This window comes from Ranitomeya imitator, unplaced genomic scaffold, assembly GCF_032444005.1.
Source record: "Ranitomeya imitator isolate aRanImi1 unplaced genomic scaffold, aRanImi1.pri SCAFFOLD_288, whole genome shotgun sequence".
Lineage (NCBI taxonomy): Eukaryota > Metazoa > Chordata > Amphibia > Anura > Dendrobatidae > Ranitomeya > Ranitomeya imitator.
This window is the reverse complement of record NW_027193636.1, coordinates 1-21,322: the sequence shown is the minus strand read 5'-3', so window position 1 is coordinate 21,322 and position 21,322 is coordinate 1. Positions and strand designations below refer to the sequence as shown.

The window sequence follows — 21,322 nt, the reverse complement described above, 5'->3', positions numbered from 1 at the left end:
CTGGTTGCTGCCACAGGTGTGTTAAGATGTAGGCCTGAATTAGGCCTTTCTTACAGTGTAGCAAATATACTGTGCCATCTACAGAATTAGGCCCCTGCCTGCTGTCAGCACTTGGTATTTAAATTGAAGCATCCAATGAGTAGTTCTGCCATACATACCACATTTGTGACCACCGATCATGAATTCTTTTGGAAGACATTGTTTACCTCTTGTGGACCACCGACTTTGAAATGCGGTGTATGATAGGTATTTGAAAAAAAGGAAAACTGGTGTCTGTGCTGATCTCGAATCTGCTAGTCTTGTGTCTTGTAGATACACCTGTGTGAGGAGTATTCTAATGCTTTTGACCAACCAGGTGCGCTGCCTGCAGTCGATAGAATCTTAGCACGGAACCTTCACCTGCAGTCACAATGGGGATGGTGGGTGTGTCAAAGTGGGCAGAGTTATGCAGATTCAAAACGCGTTGGGCGCAGCTTCAACGAGCACACACAGACACACACAGCCAAACAACCGACCAAAACCCAAGCACACCCGAACTGTCATTGAGAATGCATCCAGAGTTTCTGAAAATGTCTTCCTTGCGGCAATCTTTGGCTCGGTCTCCACAATGGGTGTCGGTTGTAGGCCTGGGTGCGTCTGAAATGGCCAACCATTTCAGGCCATCGCTTCTCGGCCTCCTATGGCTAAGATCAAGTGTAGTATCTGTTCTTATCAGTTTAATATCTGATACGTCCCCCATGTGGGGACCATATATTAAATGGCTTTTTGGAACAGGGAGCTGGAAATGGAGCTTGCTCAGTCCACTCCACGCATTGACCCGCTATTGCAGTCTCTCCGGGAACAGTGCACTCCTTCTCTGATCCGGTTTCTAAAAACAGATTGAATGGAAATTAGTCAGCACAGCAAGTTGTCTTGGAACCCTAGATGGGAATTTATTTCAGGGTTGTTAAGGAAGCACATTTCACATGCCGCTGGCTGCCAAATGTAGCATGCTGCTCGATTTCACTTGCCTAATTGCAACATTTTGTGTGCCTTGCTTTCACCTCTGTATGTATGTATGTATGTATGTATGTATGTATGTATGTATGTATGTATGTATGTATGTCAAGCATTGCATTGCATTCAATAGGCAATCAATCAATCAATCAGGCAATCAATTTTCAGTCTTTCCTGGTTGCTGCCACAGGTGTGTTAAGATGTAGGCCTGAATTAGGCCTTTCTTACAGTGTAGCAAATATACTGTGCCATCTACAGAATTAGGCCCCTGCCTGCTGTCAGCACTTGGTATTTAAATTGAAGCATCCAATGAGTAGTTCTGCCATACATACCACATTTGTGACCACCGATCATGAATTCTTTTGGAAGACATTGTTTACCTCTTGTGGACCACCGACTTTGAAATGCGGTGTATGATAGGTATTTGAAAAAAAGGAAAACTGGTGTCTGTGCTGATCTCGAATCTGCTAGTCTTGTGTCTTGTAGATACACCTGTGTGAGGAGTATTCTAATGCTTTTGACCAACCAGGTGCGCTGCCTGCAGTCGATAGAATCTTAGCACGGAACCTTCACCTGCAGTCACAATGGGGATGGTGGGTGTGTCAAAGTGGGCAGAGTTATGCAGATTCAAAACGCGTTGGGCGCAGCTTCAACGAGCACACACAGACACACACAGCCAAACAACCGACCAAAACCCAAGCACACCCGAACTGTCATTGAGAATGCATCCAGAGTTTCTGAAAATGTCTTCCTTGCGGCAATCTTTGGCTCGGTCTCCACAATGGGTGTCGGTTGTAGGCCTGGGTGCGTCTGAAATGGCCAACCATTTCAGGCCATCGCTTCTCGGCCTCCTATGGCTAAGATCAAGTGTAGTATCTGTTCTTATCAGTTTAATATCTGATACGTCCCCCATGTGGGGACCATATATTAAATGGCTTTTTGGAACAGGGAGCTGGAAATGGAGCTTGCTCAGTCCACTCCACGCATTGACCCGCTATTGCAGTCTCTCCGGGAACAGTGCACTCCTTCTCTGATCCGGTTTCTAAAAACAGATTGAATGGAAATTAGTCAGCACAGCAAGTTGTCTTGGAACCCTAGATGGGAATTTATTTCAGGGTTGTTAAGGAAGCACATTTCACATGCCGCTGGCTGCCAAATGTAGCATGCTGCTCGATTTCACTTGCCTAATTGCAACATTTTGTGTGCCTTGCTTTCACCTCTGTATGTATGTATGTATGTATGTATGTATGTATGTATGTATGTATGTATGTATGTATGTCAAGCATTGCATTGCATTCAATAGGCAATCAATCAATCAATCAGGCAATCAATTTTCAGTCTTTCCTGGTTGCTGCCACAGGTGTGTTAAGATGTAGGCCTGAATTAGGCCTTTCTTACAGTGTAGCAAATATACTGTGCCATCTACAGAATTAGGCCCCTGCCTGCTGTCAGCACTTGGTATTTAAATTGAAGCATCCAATGAGTAGTTCTGCCATACATACCACATTTGTGACCACCGATCATGAATTCTTTTGGAAGACATTGTTTACCTCTTGTGGACCACCGACTTTGAAATGCGGTGTATGATAGGTATTTGAAAAAAAGGAAAACTGGTGTCTGTGCTGATCTCGAATCTGCTAGTCTTGTGTCTTGTAGATACACCTGTGTGAGGAGTATTCTAATGCTTTTGACCAACCAGGTGCGCTGCCTGCAGTCGATAGAATCTTAGCACGGAACCTTCACCTGCAGTCACAATGGGGATGGTGGGTGTGTCAAAGTGGGCAGAGTTATGCAGATTCAAAACGCGTTGGGCGCAGCTTCAACGAGCACACACAGACACACACAGCCAAACAACCGACCAAAACCCAAGCACACCCGAACTGTCATTGAGAATGCATCCAGAGTTTCTGAAAATGTCTTCCTTGCGGCAATCTTTGGCTCGGTCTCCACAATGGGTGTCGGTTGTAGGCCTGGGTGCGTCTGAAATGGCCAACCATTTCAGGCCATCGCTTCTCGGCCTCCTATGGCTAAGATCAAGTGTAGTATCTGTTCTTATCAGTTTAATATCTGATACGTCCCCCATGTGGGGACCATATATTAAATGGCTTTTTGGAACAGGGAGCTGGAAATGGAGCTTGCTCAGTCCACTCCACGCATTGACCCGCTATTGCAGTCTCTCCGGGAACAGTGCACTCCTTCTCTGATCCGGTTTCTAAAAACAGATTGAATGGAAATTAGTCAGCACAGCAAGTTGTCTTGGAACCCTAGATGGGAATTTATTTCAGGGTTGTTAAGGAAGCACATTTCACATGCCGCTGGCTGCCAAATGTAGCATGCTGCTCGATTTCACTTGCCTAATTGCAACATTTTGTGTGCCTTGCTTTCACCTCTGTATGTATGTATGTATGTATGTATGTATGTATGTATGTATGTATGTATGTATGTATGTCAAGCATTGCATTGCATTCAATAGGCAATCAATCAATCAATCAGGCAATCAATTTTCAGTCTTTCCTGGTTGCTGCCACAGGTGTGTTAAGATGTAGGCCTGAATTAGGCCTTTCTTACAGTGTAGCAAATATACTGTGCCATCTACAGAATTAGGCCCCTGCCTGCTGTCAGCACTTGGTATTTAAATTGAAGCATCCAATGAGTAGTTCTGCCATACATACCACATTTGTGACCACCGATCATGAATTCTTTTGGAAGACATTGTTTACCTCTTGTGGACCACCGACTTTGAAATGCGGTGTATGATAGGTATTTGAAAAAAAGGAAAACTGGTGTCTGTGCTGATCTCGAATCTGCTAGTCTTGTGTCTTGTAGATACACCTGTGTGAGGAGTATTCTAATGCTTTTGACCAACCAGGTGCGCTGCCTGCAGTCGATAGAATCTTAGCACGGAACCTTCACCTGCAGTCACAATGGGGATGGTGGGTGTGTCAAAGTGGGCAGAGTTATGCAGATTCAAAACGCGTTGGGCGCAGCTTCAACGAGCACACACAGACACACACAGCCAAACAACCGACCAAAACCCAAGCACACCCGAACTGTCATTGAGAATGCATCCAGAGTTTCTGAAAATGTCTTCCTTGCGGCAATCTTTGGCTCGGTCTCCACAATGGGTGTCGGTTGTAGGCCTGGGTGCGTCTGAAATGGCCAACCATTTCAGGCCATCGCTTCTCGGCCTCCTATGGCTAAGATCAAGTGTAGTATCTGTTCTTATCAGTTTAATATCTGATACGTCCCCCATGTGGGGACCATATATTAAATGGCTTTTTGGAACAGGGAGCTGGAAATGGAGCTTGCTCAGTCCACTCCACGCATTGACCCGCTATTGCAGTCTCTCCGGGAACAGTGCACTCCTTCTCTGATCCGGTTTCTAAAAACAGATTGAATGGAAATTAGTCAGCACAGCAAGTTGTCTTGGAACCCTAGATGGGAATTTATTTCAGGGTTGTTAAGGAAGCACATTTCACATGCCGCTGGCTGCCAAATGTAGCATGCTGCTCGATTTCACTTGCCTAATTGCAACATTTTGTGTGCCTTGCTTTCACCTCTGTATGTATGTATGTATGTATGTATGTATGTATGTATGTATGTATGTATGTATGTATGTCAAGCATTGCATTGCATTCAATAGGCAATCAATCAATCAATCAGGCAATCAATTTTCAGTCTTTCCTGGTTGCTGCCACAGGTGTGTTAAGATGTAGGCCTGAATTAGGCCTTTCTTACAGTGTAGCAAATATACTGTGCCATCTACAGAATTAGGCCCCTGCCTGCTGTCAGCACTTGGTATTTAAATTGAAGCATCCAATGAGTAGTTCTGCCATACATACCACATTTGTGACCACCGATCATGAATTCTTTTGGAAGACATTGTTTACCTCTTGTGGACCACCGACTTTGAAATGCGGTGTATGATAGGTATTTGAAAAAAAGGAAAACTGGTGTCTGTGCTGATCTCGAATCTGCTAGTCTTGTGTCTTGTAGATACACCTGTGTGAGGAGTATTCTAATGCTTTTGACCAACCAGGTGCGCTGCCTGCAGTCGATAGAATCTTAGCACGGAACCTTCACCTGCAGTCACAATGGGGATGGTGGGTGTGTCAAAGTGGGCAGAGTTATGCAGATTCAAAACGCGTTGGGCGCAGCTTCAACGAGCACACACAGACACACACAGCCAAACAACCGACCAAAACCCAAGCACACCCGAACTGTCATTGAGAATGCATCCAGAGTTTCTGAAAATGTCTTCCTTGCGGCAATCTTTGGCTCGGTCTCCACAATGGGTGTCGGTTGTAGGCCTGGGTGCGTCTGAAATGGCCAACCATTTCAGGCCATCGCTTCTCGGCCTTTTGGCTAAGATCAAGTGTAGGATTTTCTTGCATTTGGTCGAAGTCCTTTAGGTGCCTGGGGTACCCCGCCTCTCGGCCTTGGGTGCGGGTCCCACTCTTGTAGTGGGATCCAATCCCTTGTTGCTATAGGGAGGTGGGCTTAGTCCCTAGGCAACGAGTTGCGATCGCCCTAGCCAGGTAGTCTTTGGATTACTTGGTGCCCTTTCCTTGTTGCGGAACACCCCCGTTTTTTTTTTTCCTTATAACCATGGACCCAGATCCTGGTGATGTTCCAACCTATGCTCTTCTAAAGCATACGGTTAGGATTTATTTTGAGAAAGGTGGAGGAGATGGCCGTGGACTAAAATTCGTGGTTTGCAATGTCCTGGAGAAGGCTCTTTCAGTCCGGAAACACGAAATCCTGGCCATCCAGGACTATCCAAGACGTGGTATCTATGATGTGACTTTTACCGGAGAAGGTATCCATCAGCATGTTTGTAACCAGGTCATCTCCCCTGATGTGATTATCCAGAAAAACCCCGAACTTAAAGGGGTTAAATTTGCTATTCATGATTTAGAAGAGACCAGGCTCTTGATTGTTAAAATTTATTCACCCCATATGCAAGAAAGCGAAATCGGAAGATACCTGTTGGGTTTCTTCAAAAAAGTCAATTGTTTGGGGAAGATTTTGAATGAATGCGGCATTTGGACCTCCAAATGGAGATATGTTGTAACCTGTGTCAAAAATGCCTCAAAACCTGGAGGAGTAGATTTACCACCAGCTCGTTTTAAAATTGGCAAAACGAATGGCGACCTCTATTTTAATGGCATGCCGTCCTTCTGTAGAAAATGTAAACTATATGGGCATTCAAATTGTGACCCGACCTGTGCAAAATGTGGGAGCCAGGAACATAAAACCGAGCAATGCCAGGCAGAAAATATGTGTACAAATTGTCTTGCAAAAGATCATTCTTTTTCATTTTGTCCTAACAGGAAAAACACAAAAGGAGCACAACCCGAGAAGGAACAGCCTCCGGCCCCCTGCCAACCCTCGGCTGGTTCTGCTGTCCCCGAGACAAAGGAGGATGAGGAGGAGTCGATGGACGAGTCGAATGAGGTACCTGGTACAGGTAAGGATGGCTACACTGAAGTGAGAAACGAGAAAGCGAGACGCAGGAGGGAACGGCAGAAGGAGAGCAGGCAGCAGAAAGAGGACCCCGCAGAGGGTACAGCTGCTTCTGCAAAAAGCCAACCCTTGTCTCTGCGATCTTCCGGGACGGCTCTAGGGCGCGGAAAATCGGACTCAAAAAGGCGGAAAGTCCAGGAGAAAACAGGTGGTGCATCAAGGGAAGTACCCCCACAGGAACCCCCTGATGGAGGTGGGAAACCCGAAGAGATGCCCATGGAGGAGCGGGCAACCCCACCCTCTTCAGAGATGGAGAGGGGGTCTGGGGTGGCTACCTCAGCCATTCCTGTAACTCCGGTCAGAGGACAGCCGGCACCCGAGCTCGATCTGACCCCTCCGATTGGTCCCCTGGAGGGGGGGCCGGTGGGAGATCAGGAGCAGGGATGGGGGTCGGCCTACCTGACAAGTAAGGTCTTATTTATGGAGAGTGAGCTCGTCCCGGAAAGTGTAATGCCATCCGAAGCCCTGTCTGATGGAGAGTCCTCCGAGATCTCTTCCCTCATGACCGTCGCCGACAAGACCGAACCCTCCGATGAGGACATATAAGCCAGCTGAGGTAAGAGTTTTTGAATTTCGTACCTCTTATTTTCTCTTATGGCGGGGATCTCTGGAATATCCCTCAACGCTAGAGGGATTAAAACAAAACCCAGGAGGTTGGCGCTCTTTGACTTTTTGTACACTTTGTCGGCATCAGTTATCTTCTTACAGGAATGCAATATTCCACACTCTTTAAATTATAACAAGTATAAAACAGATTGGACACATGGACCCTCAGTGTGGTCAGGATCAAATGAATCCAGGTCAGCAGGGGTCGCCATTCTTTTTAAAGGTAATGTTTTTATTGACTCAGTTCAGGAGGTTTTACCAGGCAGGATTTTATTGGTTAAAGCTTTTATTAATGGTTTTAAATGGCAGTTTTTAAATTTTTATGGATCTACTGAGAAAAATGAAAGAGCAAAAATGTTAGAAATGTTACCCCTTTTTATTAATGATTCTGATCCTCTTATTTTAGCAGGTGATTTTAATTGTATTATGGGTGGGGAGAAAAGATTCTCCAATGCGGTAAGCAGAAACTACGATAAAACCTCTTTTATGCTCAGAAACGTTGTGCATGATTTTAAACTTATCGATTGTTTTAAGGAATGCAATATGAATCTCCCTGCTGAAGAGTGGGTAACCTGGAGCAATGTGAACTGTAGCTCCAGAATTGATTTTATTTTTTGTTCTAATTCCATACTGCCTTTTAAATGTGAGCTTTTAACCAATGTCTTTTCAGACCATAAACTTTTACTTTTTAATGTTAATTATGATGATTTTAAGAAAAAAGGTAAAGGTGCCTGGAAACTAAATGTCTCTCTCTTAGATGATCCAGAAATTTTAACCAGTTTTACGGAATTTTATACAAATTGCAAACAAACTAGAGATCCCCGTACCCCTATTAGTAGGTGGTGGGAAAAAATGAAGAAAAATATTAAAGATTTCTTTATTAAAGTTGGAGTACAAAAAGCTAAAGAAAAGAGAGAGATTTACAACCTCCTAAATACCCGACTGCAAACCCTCTACAAACTACGTGAGCATGACATTGATGTGGATAAAGATATTTGTAATCTCAAAACTGAAATATCAAGATGCTTGGAACAAAGAGGGAAACAATTAATCTTTCACTCAAAAGTCAAGCATATAGAAGAGAATGAAACTTGTTCCCGTTATTTCTTTAAAAATATGGTCGGAAAAAGGGTATTTATTAATTCTTTGGAGGGAGAAAATGAAATAGAGGGAATTTTAAAAAAAGTCCACCTATTTTATGCTGACCTTTTTAATAAAAAAGTTATAGACAATAGTTTTATGGAAAGCTCTATGGAAGAAATCACAACTATTTTAGACCCAGTGTCACAAAACTTTTTATTGCAGGACCTGAGCAAGGAAGAGGTGGCTGAAACAGTGAAAAGTTTTAAACCAGGAAAAGTCCCCGGGCCAGACGGTATCCCCATAGAATTTTATTCCAGTTTTTATGAGCTTTTACAAGAAGATCTTTTAAATATTTTAAGTGAGGTTTTTAATACAAAAACTCTCCCCACCTCTTGGAAAAAGGGTGAGGTTTCCCTTATATATAAAAAAGGGGACAAAACAGACATAAAGAATTGGAGACCAATAACCCTTTTAAACTGTGACTATAAAATAATGGCCAAAATTTGTGCAAACAGACTCAAAAAAGTGGTGGGAAACATAATACATCCTAACCAGGTCTGTGGTATACCAGAGAGAAGCATATGGGAAAACCTAAATTTAATTAAAGACATAATTGATGACACTAAATCAAGGGGAGGTGGAATGGCGGTCTTATCCCTTGATTTCGAGAAAGCTTTTGATAGAGTATCTCACGAGTTCCTTTTTAATGTTTTAAATAAAATGGGTATACCAGAAGGTTTTTTAGAGTCACTTAAGGCATTTTATAAAGACTGCACAAGCAAAATTGTGATAAATGGTTTTAAAACTAAAGACGTTGTTTTAAAATCTGGGGTTAAGCAGGGTTGTCCCCTGTCCCCACTTTTATTTATTTGTGCTCTTGAACCCCTGCTATGTGCCCTGAGGAGGGATAAACAAATCCGGGGAATCCCACTGCCTGGTGGAGGGGGTCTGGAGGCTAAAGTCACAGGGTATATGGATGATGTAGCCATAATATGCAGGGATTCTCCTTCCATACAAAAAGCCTTAAGGCAGGTGGAGTTTTTCTGCTGTGGGTCTGGTTTTAAATTAAATTTTAATAAAAGTTCTATTTTTAAGGTTGGCAAGGTGGTTTTAACAGATATCCAAGTTCCTGAGAGGGACTCTGTTCAAGTTTTAGGTGTTATTTTTAATGAAGAAAATAAAGGCACTGAAAGCTGGAATATGGTGGCTCAGAAGGTAAACCAAAAGCTGTGTATGTGGAATTTGAGAAAAATGACTATGGAGGGGAAAATTTTAATTATTAAAATGGTCATATTGCCGCTTTTATTATATTTAAGCCTGGTCTTCCCCCCTCCAAACGGCATTTTTAACAAAATAATTAAAGCTTGTTTTACCTTTTATTGGAGTTCCAAGATGGAAAAACTAAAGAGAGAGCTGGTGGTAAAATCCAAAGGTAATGGTGGCAAAGACTTCCCAGATTTTAGAGCATTTGTTTTAATCCGTTTCTTTGTCCTGTGTTTTAATTCCCTTTTTAAAAATACTTACTGGTCATATTTTATACGTTTTAACATTGGTTTTTTTATGAGACGCCTTGGGTGGTTTGAAACAGTTTTAAATTCCCCATATGCTTTTAACACACCCGAAAACTATAAAATCTTAGGTACCATTGTTAACACATATGACCTAAAGGGCATAAACACAGAGGCCCTAGGGGATAGCAAAAAGATCCTAAAGGGCCTCAAAGGAAAAGAACAAGTGACGCAGATTGAAAACTTTAATGATCCTAAGTGTTTAGAGATTTGGAAAAATGTTAATGCCTCGTATCTTTTTAATTCCCAGAAGGACCTGGCCTGGAGCTGTGTGCATGATTGTCTTCCATGCCGGGCATTCCAGCACCGAAGAGGACTCGTGAGATCCGCCAAGTGCCCAAGAGAGGACTGCCAAAGGGAAGAAACAGTGCTGCACATTTTTTGGACTTGTCAATTCACAAGACAAATATGGACAAAATTTTTCCCTTTACTCCAGAAAATAACTGATTTGAAAGACTTAAGTTTTGAGACTGTTTTGTTTGGATGCATGGAATGCCCCAACGCAACTAAGAGGATCATCGCATGGAAGACAATCAGCACCATCAAAGAAGCTCTATGGAAGGCCAGGAACATCCTTCTTTTTAAACATGATGTTTTATCTGTGAAAGACGTTTTATCATTGGCTTTTAGTGAGATGTATATTTATTTTTTATTGGACAAGAAAAAGAATCTTTTATTGTCAAAGCAATGGATGGTAGAAGAGTGGAATACCATAATTTGAACGCTACCATAAATGCGAATTATTGGCCGATGCTTGTATATTACTTGTCTTTACTGCATGTAACATTGGAAAAAAAAAAAAAAAAAAAAAAAAAAAAAAAAATTCTGATTGATATGTTATTAATGCTTTAAATATGTGATACACTGTATACATACGTCTTTTTTTTTCTGTAATTGCTTTTAAAACCTTAATAAACGGGTGTACCTAAATGTGGGTACTTCCAAGTTTAAAAAAAAAAAATCTGTTCTTATCAGTTTAATATCTGATACGTCCCCCATGTGGGGACCATATATTAAATGGCTTTTTGGAACAGGGAGCTGGAAATGGAGCTTGCTCAGTCCACTCCACGCATTGACCCGCTATTGCAGTCTCTCCGGGAACAGTGCACTCCTTCTCTGATCCGGTTTCTAAAAACAGATTGAATGGAAATTAGTCAGCACAGCAAGTTGTCTTGGAACCCTAGATGGGAATTTATTTCAGGGTTGTTAAGGAAGCACATTTCACATGCCGCTGGCTGCCAAATGTAGCATGCTGCTCGATTTCACTTGCCTAATTGCAACATTTTGTGTGCCTTGCTTTCACCTCTGTATGTATGTATGTATGTATGTATGTATGTATGTATGTATGTATGTATGTATGTATGTCAAGCATTGCATTGCATTCAATAGGCAATCAATCAATCAATCAGGCAATCAATTTTCAGTCTTTCCTGGTTGCTGCCACAGGTGTGTTAAGATGTAGGCCTGAATTAGGCCTTTCTTACAGTGTAGCAAATATACTGTGCCATCTACAGAATTAGGCCCCTGCCTGCTGTCAGCACTTGGTATTTAAATTGAAGCATCCAATGAGTAGTTCTGCCATACATACCACATTTGTGACCACCGATCATGAATTCTTTTGGAAGACATTGTTTACCTCTTGTGGACCACCGACTTTGAAATGCGGTGTATGATAGGTATTTGAAAAAAAGGAAAACTGGTGTCTGTGCTGATCTCGAATCTGCTAGTCTTGTGTCTTGTAGATACACCTGTGTGAGGAGTATTCTAATGCTTTTGACCAACCAGGTGCGCTGCCTGCAGTCGATAGAATCTTAGCACGGAACCTTCACCTGCAGTCACAATGGGGATGGTGGGTGTGTCAAAGTGGGCAGAGTTATGCAGATTCAAAACGCGTTGGGCGCAGCTTCAACGAGCACACACAGACACACACAGCCAAACAACCGACCAAAACCCAAGCACACCCGAACTGTCATTGAGAATGCATCCAGAGTTTCTGAAAATGTCTTCCTTGCGGCAATCTTTGGCTCGGTCTCCACAATGGGTGTCGGTTGTAGGCCTGGGTGCGTCTGAAATGGCCAACCATTTCAGGCCATCGCTTCTCGGCCTCCTATGGCTAAGATCAAGTGTAGTATCTGTTCTTATCAGTTTAATATCTGATACGTCCCCCATGTGGGGACCATATATTAAATGGCTTTTTGGAACAGGGAGCTGGAAATGGAGCTTGCTCAGTCCACTCCACGCATTGACCCGCTATTGCAGTCTCTCCGGGAACAGTGCACTCCTTCTCTGATCCGGTTTCTAAAAACAGATTGAATGGAAATTAGTCAGCACAGCAAGTTGTCTTGGAACCCTAGATGGGAATTTATTTCAGGGTTGTTAAGGAAGCACATTTCACATGCCGCTGGCTGCCAAATGTAGCATGCTGCTCGATTTCACTTGCCTAATTGCAACATTTTGTGTGCCTTGCTTTCACCTCTGTATGTATGTATGTATGTATGTATGTATGTATGTATGTATGTATGTATGTATGTATGTATGTCAAGCATTGCATTGCATTCAATAGGCAATCAATCAATCAATCAGGCAATCAATTTTCAGTCTTTCCTGGTTGCTGCCACAGGTGTGTTAAGATGTAGGCCTGAATTAGGCCTTTCTTACAGTGTAGCAAATATACTGTGCCATCTACAGAATTAGGCCCCTGCCTGCTGTCAGCACTTGGTATTTAAATTGAAGCATCCAATGAGTAGTTCTGCCATACATACCACATTTGTGACCACCGATCATGAATTCTTTTGGAAGACATTGTTTACCTCTTGTGGACCACCGACTTTGAAATGCGGTGTATGATAGGTATTTGAAAAAAAGGAAAACTGGTGTCTGTGCTGATCTCGAATCTGCTAGTCTTGTGTCTTGTAGATACACCTGTGTGAGGAGTATTCTAATGCTTTTGACCAACCAGGTGCGCTGCCTGCAGTCGATAGAATCTTAGCACGGAACCTTCACCTGCAGTCACAATGGGGATGGTGGGTGTGTCAAAGTGGGCAGAGTTATGCAGATTCAAAACGCGTTGGGCGCAGCTTCAACGAGCACACACAGACACACACAGCCAAACAACCGACCAAAACCCAAGCACACCCGAACTGTCATTGAGAATGCATCCAGAGTTTCTGAAAATGTCTTCCTTGCGGCAATCTTTGGCTCGGTCTCCACAATGGGTGTCGGTTGTAGGCCTGGGTGCGTCTGAAATGGCCAACCATTTCAGGCCATCGCTTCTCGGCCTCCTATGGCTAAGATCAAGTGTAGTATCTGTTCTTATCAGTTTAATATCTGATACGTCCCCCATGTGGGGACCATATATTAAATGGCTTTTTGGAACAGGGAGCTGGAAATGGAGCTTGCTCAGTCCACTCCACGCATTGACCCGCTATTGCAGTCTCTCCGGGAACAGTGCACTCCTTCTCTGATCCGGTTTCTAAAAACAGATTGAATGGAAATTAGTCAGCACAGCAAGTTGTCTTGGAACCCTAGATGGGAATTTATTTCAGGGTTGTTAAGGAAGCACATTTCACATGCCGCTGGCTGCCAAATGTAGCATGCTGCTCGATTTCACTTGCCTAATTGCAACATTTTGTGTGCCTTGCTTTCACCTCTGTATGTATGTATGTATGTATGTATGTATGTATGTATGTATGTATGTATGTATGTATGTCAAGCATTGCATTGCATTCAATAGGCAATCAATCAATCAATCAGGCAATCAATTTTCAGTCTTTCCTGGTTGCTGCCACAGGTGTGTTAAGATGTAGGCCTGAATTAGGCCTTTCTTACAGTGTAGCAAATATACTGTGCCATCTACAGAATTAGGCCCCTGCCTGCTGTCAGCACTTGGTATTTAAATTGAAGCATCCAATGAGTAGTTCTGCCATACATACCACATTTGTGACCACCGATCATGAATTCTTTTGGAAGACATTGTTTACCTCTTGTGGACCACCGACTTTGAAATGCGGTGTATGATAGGTATTTGAAAAAAAGGAAAACTGGTGTCTGTGCTGATCTCGAATCTGCTAGTCTTGTGTCTTGTAGATACACCTGTGTGAGGAGTATTCTAATGCTTTTGACCAACCAGGTGCGCTGCCTGCAGTCGATAGAATCTTAGCACGGAACCTTCACCTGCAGTCACAATGGGGATGGTGGGTGTGTCAAAGTGGGCAGAGTTATGCAGATTCAAAACGCGTTGGGCGCAGCTTCAACGAGCACACACAGACACACACAGCCAAACAACCGACCAAAACCCAAGCACACCCGAACTGTCATTGAGAATGCATCCAGAGTTTCTGAAAATGTCTTCCTTGCGGCAATCTTTGGCTCGGTCTCCACAATGGGTGTCGGTTGTAGGCCTGGGTGCGTCTGAAATGGCCAACCATTTCAGGCCATCGCTTCTCGGCCTCCTATGGCTAAGATCAAGTGTAGTATCTGTTCTTATCAGTTTAATATCTGATACGTCCCCCATGTGGGGACCATATATTAAATGGCTTTTTGGAACAGGGAGCTGGAAATGGAGCTTGCTCAGTCCACTCCACGCATTGACCCGCTATTGCAGTCTCTCCGGGAACAGTGCACTCCTTCTCTGATCCGGTTTCTAAAAACAGATTGAATGGAAATTAGTCAGCACAGCAAGTTGTCTTGGAACCCTAGATGGGAATTTATTTCAGGGTTGTTAAGGAAGCACATTTCACATGCCGCTGGCTGCCAAATGTAGCATGCTGCTCGATTTCACTTGCCTAATTGCAACATTTTGTGTGCCTTGCTTTCACCTCTGTATGTATGTATGTATGTATGTATGTATGTATGTATGTATGTATGTATGTATGTATGTCAAGCATTGCATTGCATTCAATAGGCAATCAATCAATCAATCAGGCAATCAATTTTCAGTCTTTCCTGGTTGCTGCCACAGGTGTGTTAAGATGTAGGCCTGAATTAGGCCTTTCTTACAGTGTAGCAAATATACTGTGCCATCTACAGAATTAGGCCCCTGCCTGCTGTCAGCACTTGGTATTTAAATTGAAGCATCCAATGAGTAGTTCTGCCATACATACCACATTTGTGACCACCGATCATGAATTCTTTTGGAAGACATTGTTTACCTCTTGTGGACCACCGACTTTGAAATGCGGTGTATGATAGGTATTTGAAAAAAAGGAAAACTGGTGTCTGTGCTGATCTCGAATCTGCTAGTCTTGTGTCTTGTAGATACACCTGTGTGAGGAGTATTCTAATGCTTTTGACCAACCAGGTGCGCTGCCTGCAGTCGATAGAATCTTAGCACGGAACCTTCACCTGCAGTCACAATGGGGATGGTGGGTGTGTCAAAGTGGGCAGAGTTATGCAGATTCAAAACGCGTTGGGCGCAGCTTCAACGAGCACACACAGACACACACAGCCAAACAACCGACCAAAACCCAAGCACACCCGAACTGTCATTGAGAATGCATCCAGAGTTTCTGAAAATGTCTTCCTTGCGGCAATCTTTGGCTCGGTCTCCACAATGGGTGTCGGTTGTAGGCCTGGGTGCGTCTGAAATGGCCAACCATTTCAGGCCATCGCTTCTCGGCCTCCTATGGCTAAGATCAAGTGTAGTATCTGTTCTTATCAGTTTAATATCTGATACGTCCCCCATGTGGGGACCATATATTAAATGGCTTTTTGGAACAGGGAGCTGGAAATGGAGCTTGCTCAGTCCACTCCACGCATTGACCCGCTATTGCAGTCTCTCCGGGAACAGTGCACTCCTTCTCTGATCCGGTTTCTAAAAACAGATTGAATGGAAATTAGTCAGCACAGCAAGTTGTCTTGGAACCCTAGATGGGAATTTATTTCAGGGTTGTTAAGGAAGCACATTTCACATGCCGCTGGCTGCCAAATGTAGCATGCTGCTCGATTTCACTTGCCTAATTGCAACATTTTGTGTGCCTTGCTTTCACCTCTGTATGTATGTATGTATGTATGTATGTATGTATGTATGTATGTATGTATGTATGTATGTCAAGCATTGCATTGCATTCAATAGGCAATCAATCAATCAATCAGGCAATCAATTTTCAGTCTTTCCTGGTTGCTGCCACAGGTGTGTTAAGATGTAGGCCTGAATTAGGCCTTTCTTACAGTGTAGCAAATATACTGTGCCATCTACAGAATTAGGCCCCTGCCTGCTGTCAGCACTTGGTATTTAAATTGAAGCATCCAATGAGTAGTTCTGCCATACATACCACATTTGTGACCACCGATCATGAATTCTTTTGGAAGACATTGTTTACCTCTTGTGGACCACCGACTTTGAAATGCGGTGTATGATAGGTATTTGAAAAAAAGGAAAACTGGTGTCTGTGCTGATCTCGAATCTGCTAGTCTTGTGTCTTGTAGATACACCTGTGTGAGGAGTATTCTAATGCTTTTGACCAACCAGGTGCGCTGCCTGCAGTCGATAGAATCTTAGCACGGAACCTTCACCTGCAGTCACAATGGGGATGGTGGGTGTGTCAAAGTGGGCAGAGTTATGCAGATTCAAAACGCGTTGGGCGCAGCTTCAACGAGCACACACAGACACACACAGCCAAACAACCGACCAAAACCCAAGCACACCCGAACTGTCATTGAGAATGCATCCAGAGTTTCTGAAAATGTCTTCCTTGCGGCAATCTTTGGCTCGGTCTCCACAATGGGTGTCGGTTGTAGGCCTGGGTGCGTCTGAAATGGCCAACCATTTCAGGCCATCGCTTCTCGGCCTCCTATGGCTAAGATCAAGTGTAGTATCTGTTCTTATCAGTTTAATATCTGATACGTCCCCCATGTGGGGACCATATATTAAATGGCTTTTTGGAACAGGGAGCTGGAAATGGAGCTTGCTCAGTCCACTCCACGCATTGACCCGCTATTGCAGTCTCTCCGGGAACAGTGCACTCCTTCTCTGATCCGGTTTCTAAAAACAGATTGAATGGAAATTAGTCAGCACAGCAAGTTGTCTTGGAACCCTAGATGGGAATTTATTTCAGGGTTGTTAAGGAAGCACATTTCACATGCCGCTGGCTGCCAAATGTAGCATGCTGCTCGATTTCACTTGCCTAATTGCAACATTTTGTGTGCCTTGCTTTCACCTCTGTATGTATGTATGTATGTATGTATGTATGTATGTATGTATGTATGTATGTATGTATGTCAAGCATTGCATTGCATTCAATAGGCAATCAATCAATCAATCAGGCAATCAATTTTCAGTCTTTCCTGGTTGCTGCCACAGGTGTGTTAAGATGTAGGCCTGAATTAGGCCTTTCTTACAGTGTAGCAAATATACTGTGCCATCTACAGAATTAGGCCCCTGCCTGCTGTCAGCACTTGGTATTTAAATTGAAGCATCCAATGAGTAGTTCTGCCATACATACCACATTTGTGACCACCGATCATGAATTCTTTTGGAAGACATTGTTTACCTCTTGTGGACCACCGACTTTGAAATGCGGTGTATGATAGGTATTTGAAAAAAAGGAAAACTGGTGTCTGTGCTGATCTCGAATCTGCTAGTCTTGTGTCTTGTAGATACACCTGTGTGAGGAGTATTCTAATGCTTTTGACCAACCAGGTGCGCTGCCTGCAGTCGATAGAATCTTAGCACGGAACCTTCACCTGCAGTCACAATGGGGATGGTGGGTGTGTCAAAGTGGGCAGAGTTATGCAGATTCAAAACGCGTTGGGCGCAGCTTCAACGAGCACACACAGACACACACAGCCAAACAACCGACCAAAACCCAAGCACACCCGAACTGTCATTGAGAATGCATCCAGAGTTTCTGAAAATGTCTTCCTTGCGGCAATCTTTGGCTCGGTCTCCACAATGGGTGTCGGTTGTAGGCCTGGGTGCGTCTGAAATGGCCAACCATTTCAGGCCATCGCTTCTCGGCCTCCTATGGCTAAGATCAAGTGTAGTATCTGTTCTTATCAGTTTAATATCTGATACGTCCCCCATGTGGGGACCATATATTAAATGGCTTTTTGGAACAGGGAGCTGGAAATGGAGCTTGCTCAGTCCACTCCACGCATTGACCCGCTATTGCAGTCTCTCCGGGAACAGTGCACTCCTTCTCTGATCCGGTTTCTAAAAACAGATTGAATGGAAATTAGTCAGCACAGCAAGTTGTCTTGGAACCCTAGATGGGAATTTATTTCAGGGTTGTTAAGGAAGCACATTTCACATGCCGCTGGCTGCCAAATGTAGCATGCTGCTCGATTTCACTTGCCTAATTGCAACATTTTGTGTGCCTTGCTTTCACCTCTGTATGTATGTATGTATGTATGTATGTATGTATGTATGTATGTATGTATGTATGTATGTCAAGCATTGCATTGCATTCAATAGGCAATCAATCAATCAATCAGGCAATCAATTTTCAGTCTTTCCTGGTTGCTGCCACAGGTGTGTTAAGATGTAGGCCTGAATTAGGCCTTTCTTACAGTGTAGCAAATATACTGTGCCATCTACAGAATTAGGCCCCTGCCTGCTGTCAGCACTTGGTATTTAAATTGAAGCATCCAATGAGTAGTTCTGCCATACATACCACATTTGTGACCACCGATCATGAATTCTTTTGGAAGACATTGTTTACCTCTTGTGGACCACCGACTTTGAAATGCGGTGTATGATAGGTATTTGAAAAAAAGGAAAACTGGTGTCTGTGCTGATCTCGAATCTGCTAGTCTTGTGTCTTGTAGATACACCTGTGTGAGGAGTATTCTAATGCTTTTGACCAACCAGGTGCGCTGCCTGCAGTCGATAGAATCTTAGCACGGAACCTTCACCTGCAGTCACAATGGGGATGGTGGGTGTGTCAAAGTGGGCAGAGTTATGCAGATTCAAAACGCGTTGGGCGCAGCTTCAACGAGCACACACAGACACACACAGCCAAACAACCGACCAAAACCCAAGCACACCCGAACTGTCATTGAGAATGCATCCAGAGTTTCTGAAAATGTCTTCCTTGCGGCAATCTTTGGCTCGGTCTCCACAATGGGTGTCGGTTGTAGGCCTGGGTGCGTCTGAAATGGCCAACCATTTCAGGCCATCGCTTCTCGGCCTCCTATGGCTAAGATCAAGTGTAGTATCTGTTCTTATCAGTTTAATATCTGATACGTCCCCCATGTGGGGACCATATATTAAATGGCTTTTTGGAACAGGGAGCTGGAAATGGAGCTTGCTCAGTCCACTCCACGCATTGACCCGCTATTGCAGTCTCTCCGGGAACAGTGCACTCCTTCTCTGATCCGGTTTCTAAAAACAGATTGAATGGAAATTAGTCAGCACAGCAAGTTGTCTTGGAACCCTAGATGGGAATTTATTTCAGGGTTGTTAAGGAAGCACATTTCACATGCCGCTGGCTGCCAAATGTAGCATGCTGCTCGATTTCACTTGCCTAATTGCAACATTTTGTGTGCCTTGCTTTCACCTCTGTATGTATGTATGTATGTATGTATGTATGTATGTATGTATGTATGTATGTATGTATGTCAAGCATTGCATTGCATTCAATAGGCAATCAATCAATCAATCAGGCAATCAATTTTCAGTCTTTCCTGGTTGCTGCCACAGGTGTGTTAAGATGTAGGCCTGAATTAGGCCTTTCTTACAGTGTAGCAAATATACTGTGCCATCTACAGAATTAGGCCCCTGCCTGCTGTCAGCACTTGGTATTTAAATTGAAGCATCCAATGAGTAGTTCTGCCATACATACCACATTTGTGACCACCGATCATGAATTCTTTTGGAAGACATTGTTTACCTCTTGTGGACCACCGACTTTGAAATGCGGTGTATGATAGGTATTTGAAAAAAAGGAAAACTGGTGTCTGTGCTGATCTCGAATCTGCTAGTCTTGTGTCTTGTAGATACACCTGTGTGAGGAGTATTCTAATGCTTTTGACCAACCAGGTGCGCTGCCTGCAGTCGATAGAATCTTAGCACGGAACCTTCACCTGCAGTCACAATGGGGATGGTGGGTGTGTCAAAGTGGGCAGAGTTATGCAGATTCAAAACGCGTTGGGCGCAGCTTCAACGAGCACACACAGACACACACAGCCAAACAACCGACCAAAACCCAAGCACACCCGAACTGTCATTGAGAATGCATCCAGAGTTTCTGAAAATGTCTTCCTTGCGGCAATCTTTGGCTCGGTCTCCACAATGGGTGTCGGTTGTAGGCCTGGGTGCGTCTGAAATGGCCAACCATTTCAGGCCATCGCTTCTCGGCCTCCTATGGCTAAGATCAAGTGTAGTATCTGTTCTTATCAGTTTAATATCTGATACGTCCCCCATGTGGGGACCATATATTAAATGGCTTTTTGGAACAGGGAGCTGGAAATGGAGCTTGCTCAGTCCACTCCACGCATTGACCCGCTATTGCAGTCTCTCCGGGAACAGTGCACTCCTTCTCTGATCCGGTTTCTAAAAACAGATTGAATGGAAATTAGTCAGCACAGCAAGTTGTCTTGGAACCCTAGATGGGAATTTATTTCAGGGTTGTTAAGGAAGCACATTTCACATGCCGCTGGCTGCCAAATGTAGCATGCTGCTCGATTTCACTTGCCTAATTGCAACATTTTGTGTGCCTTGCTTTCACCTCTGTATGTATGTATGTATGTATGTATGTATGTATGTATGTATGTATGTATGTATGTATGTCAAGCATTGCATTGCATTCAATAGGCAATCAATCAATCAATCAGGCAATCAATTTTCAGTCTTTCCTGGTTGCTGCCACAGGTGTGTTAAGATGTAGGCCTGAATTAGGCCTTTCTTACAGTGTAGCAAATATACTGTGCCATCTACAGAATTAGGCCCCTGCCTGCTGTCAGCACTTGGTATTTAAATTGAAGCATCCAATGAGTAGTTCTGCCATACATACCACATTTGTGACCACCGATCATGAATTCTTTTGGAAGACATTGTTTACCTCTTGTGGACCACCGACTTTGAAATGCGGTGTATGATAGGTATTTGAAAAAAAGGAAAACTGGTGTCTGTGCTGATCTCGAATCTGCTAGTCTTGTGTCTTGTAGATACACCTGTGTGAGGAGTATTCTAATGCTTTTGACCAACCAGGTGCGCTGCCTGCAGTCGATAGAATCTTAGCACGGAACCTTCACCTGCAGTCACAATGGGGATGGTGGGTGTGTCAAAGTGGGCAGAGTTATGCAGATTCAAAACGCGTTGGGCGCAGCTTCAACGAGCACACACAGACACACACAGCCAAACAACCGACCAAAACCCAAGCACACCCGAACTGTCATTGAGAATGCATCCAGAGTTTCTGAAAATGTCTTCCTTGCGGCAATCTTTGGCTCGGTCTCCACAATGGGTGTCGGTTGTAGGCCTGGGTGCGTCTGAAATGGCCAACCATTTCAGGCCATCGCTTCTCGGCCTCCTATGGCTAAGATCAAGTGTAGTATCTGTTCTTATCAGTTTAATATCTGATACGTCCCCCATGTGGGGACCA

At 43.7% G+C, this 21,322-nt stretch overlaps 12 non-coding genes and 2 pseudogenes across 12 annotated transcripts; all 14 read left to right on the top strand.

Moving 5' to 3' along the window:
- Nucleotides 1-661: 661 nt before the first annotated feature.
- Nucleotides 662-854, top strand: LOC138653810 (U2 spliceosomal RNA). The gene has a single exon (XR_011316027.1). It is a non-coding gene; the product is annotated as a U2 spliceosomal RNA (small nuclear RNA).
- A 977-nt stretch (nt 855-1,831) lies between these two features.
- Nucleotides 1,832-2,024, top strand: LOC138653809 (U2 spliceosomal RNA). The gene has a single exon (XR_011316026.1). It is a non-coding gene; the product is annotated as a U2 spliceosomal RNA (small nuclear RNA).
- A 977-nt stretch (nt 2,025-3,001) lies between these two features.
- On the top strand, nt 3,002-3,194 carry LOC138653808 (U2 spliceosomal RNA). The gene has a single exon (XR_011316025.1). It is a non-coding gene; the product is annotated as a U2 spliceosomal RNA (small nuclear RNA).
- Nucleotides 3,195-4,171: 977 nt separating this feature from the next.
- Nucleotides 4,172-4,364, top strand: LOC138653807 (U2 spliceosomal RNA). Its single transcript, XR_011316024.1, has one exon. It is a non-coding gene; the product is annotated as a U2 spliceosomal RNA (small nuclear RNA).
- Nucleotides 4,365-10,672: 6,308 nt separating this feature from the next.
- On the top strand, nt 10,673-10,893 carry LOC138653840 (U2 spliceosomal RNA; annotated as a pseudogene).
- Nucleotides 10,894-11,870: 977 nt separating this feature from the next.
- LOC138653806 (U2 spliceosomal RNA) lies at nt 11,871-12,063 on the top strand. Its single transcript, XR_011316023.1, has one exon. It is a non-coding gene; the product is annotated as a U2 spliceosomal RNA (small nuclear RNA).
- Nucleotides 12,064-13,044: 981 nt separating this feature from the next.
- On the top strand, nt 13,045-13,237 carry LOC138653805 (U2 spliceosomal RNA). The gene has a single exon (XR_011316022.1). It is a non-coding gene; the product is annotated as a U2 spliceosomal RNA (small nuclear RNA).
- Nucleotides 13,238-14,214: 977 nt separating this feature from the next.
- On the top strand, nt 14,215-14,407 carry LOC138653804 (U2 spliceosomal RNA). Its single transcript, XR_011316021.1, has one exon. It is a non-coding gene; the product is annotated as a U2 spliceosomal RNA (small nuclear RNA).
- Nucleotides 14,408-15,384: 977 nt separating this feature from the next.
- LOC138653845 (U2 spliceosomal RNA) lies at nt 15,385-15,577 on the top strand. Its single transcript, XR_011316058.1, has one exon. It is a non-coding gene; the product is annotated as a U2 spliceosomal RNA (small nuclear RNA).
- Nucleotides 15,578-16,554: 977 nt separating this feature from the next.
- Nucleotides 16,555-16,747, top strand: LOC138653837 (U2 spliceosomal RNA). The gene has a single exon (XR_011316053.1). It is a non-coding gene; the product is annotated as a U2 spliceosomal RNA (small nuclear RNA).
- A 977-nt stretch (nt 16,748-17,724) lies between these two features.
- On the top strand, nt 17,725-17,917 carry LOC138653826 (U2 spliceosomal RNA). The gene has a single exon (XR_011316042.1). It is a non-coding gene; the product is annotated as a U2 spliceosomal RNA (small nuclear RNA).
- Nucleotides 17,918-18,894: 977 nt separating this feature from the next.
- LOC138653815 (U2 spliceosomal RNA) lies at nt 18,895-19,087 on the top strand. The gene has a single exon (XR_011316031.1). It is a non-coding gene; the product is annotated as a U2 spliceosomal RNA (small nuclear RNA).
- A 977-nt stretch (nt 19,088-20,064) lies between these two features.
- On the top strand, nt 20,065-20,257 carry LOC138653803 (U2 spliceosomal RNA). The gene has a single exon (XR_011316020.1). It is a non-coding gene; the product is annotated as a U2 spliceosomal RNA (small nuclear RNA).
- A 977-nt stretch (nt 20,258-21,234) lies between these two features.
- Nucleotides 21,235-21,322, top strand: LOC138653844 (U2 spliceosomal RNA; annotated as a pseudogene; the record flags this gene model as incomplete).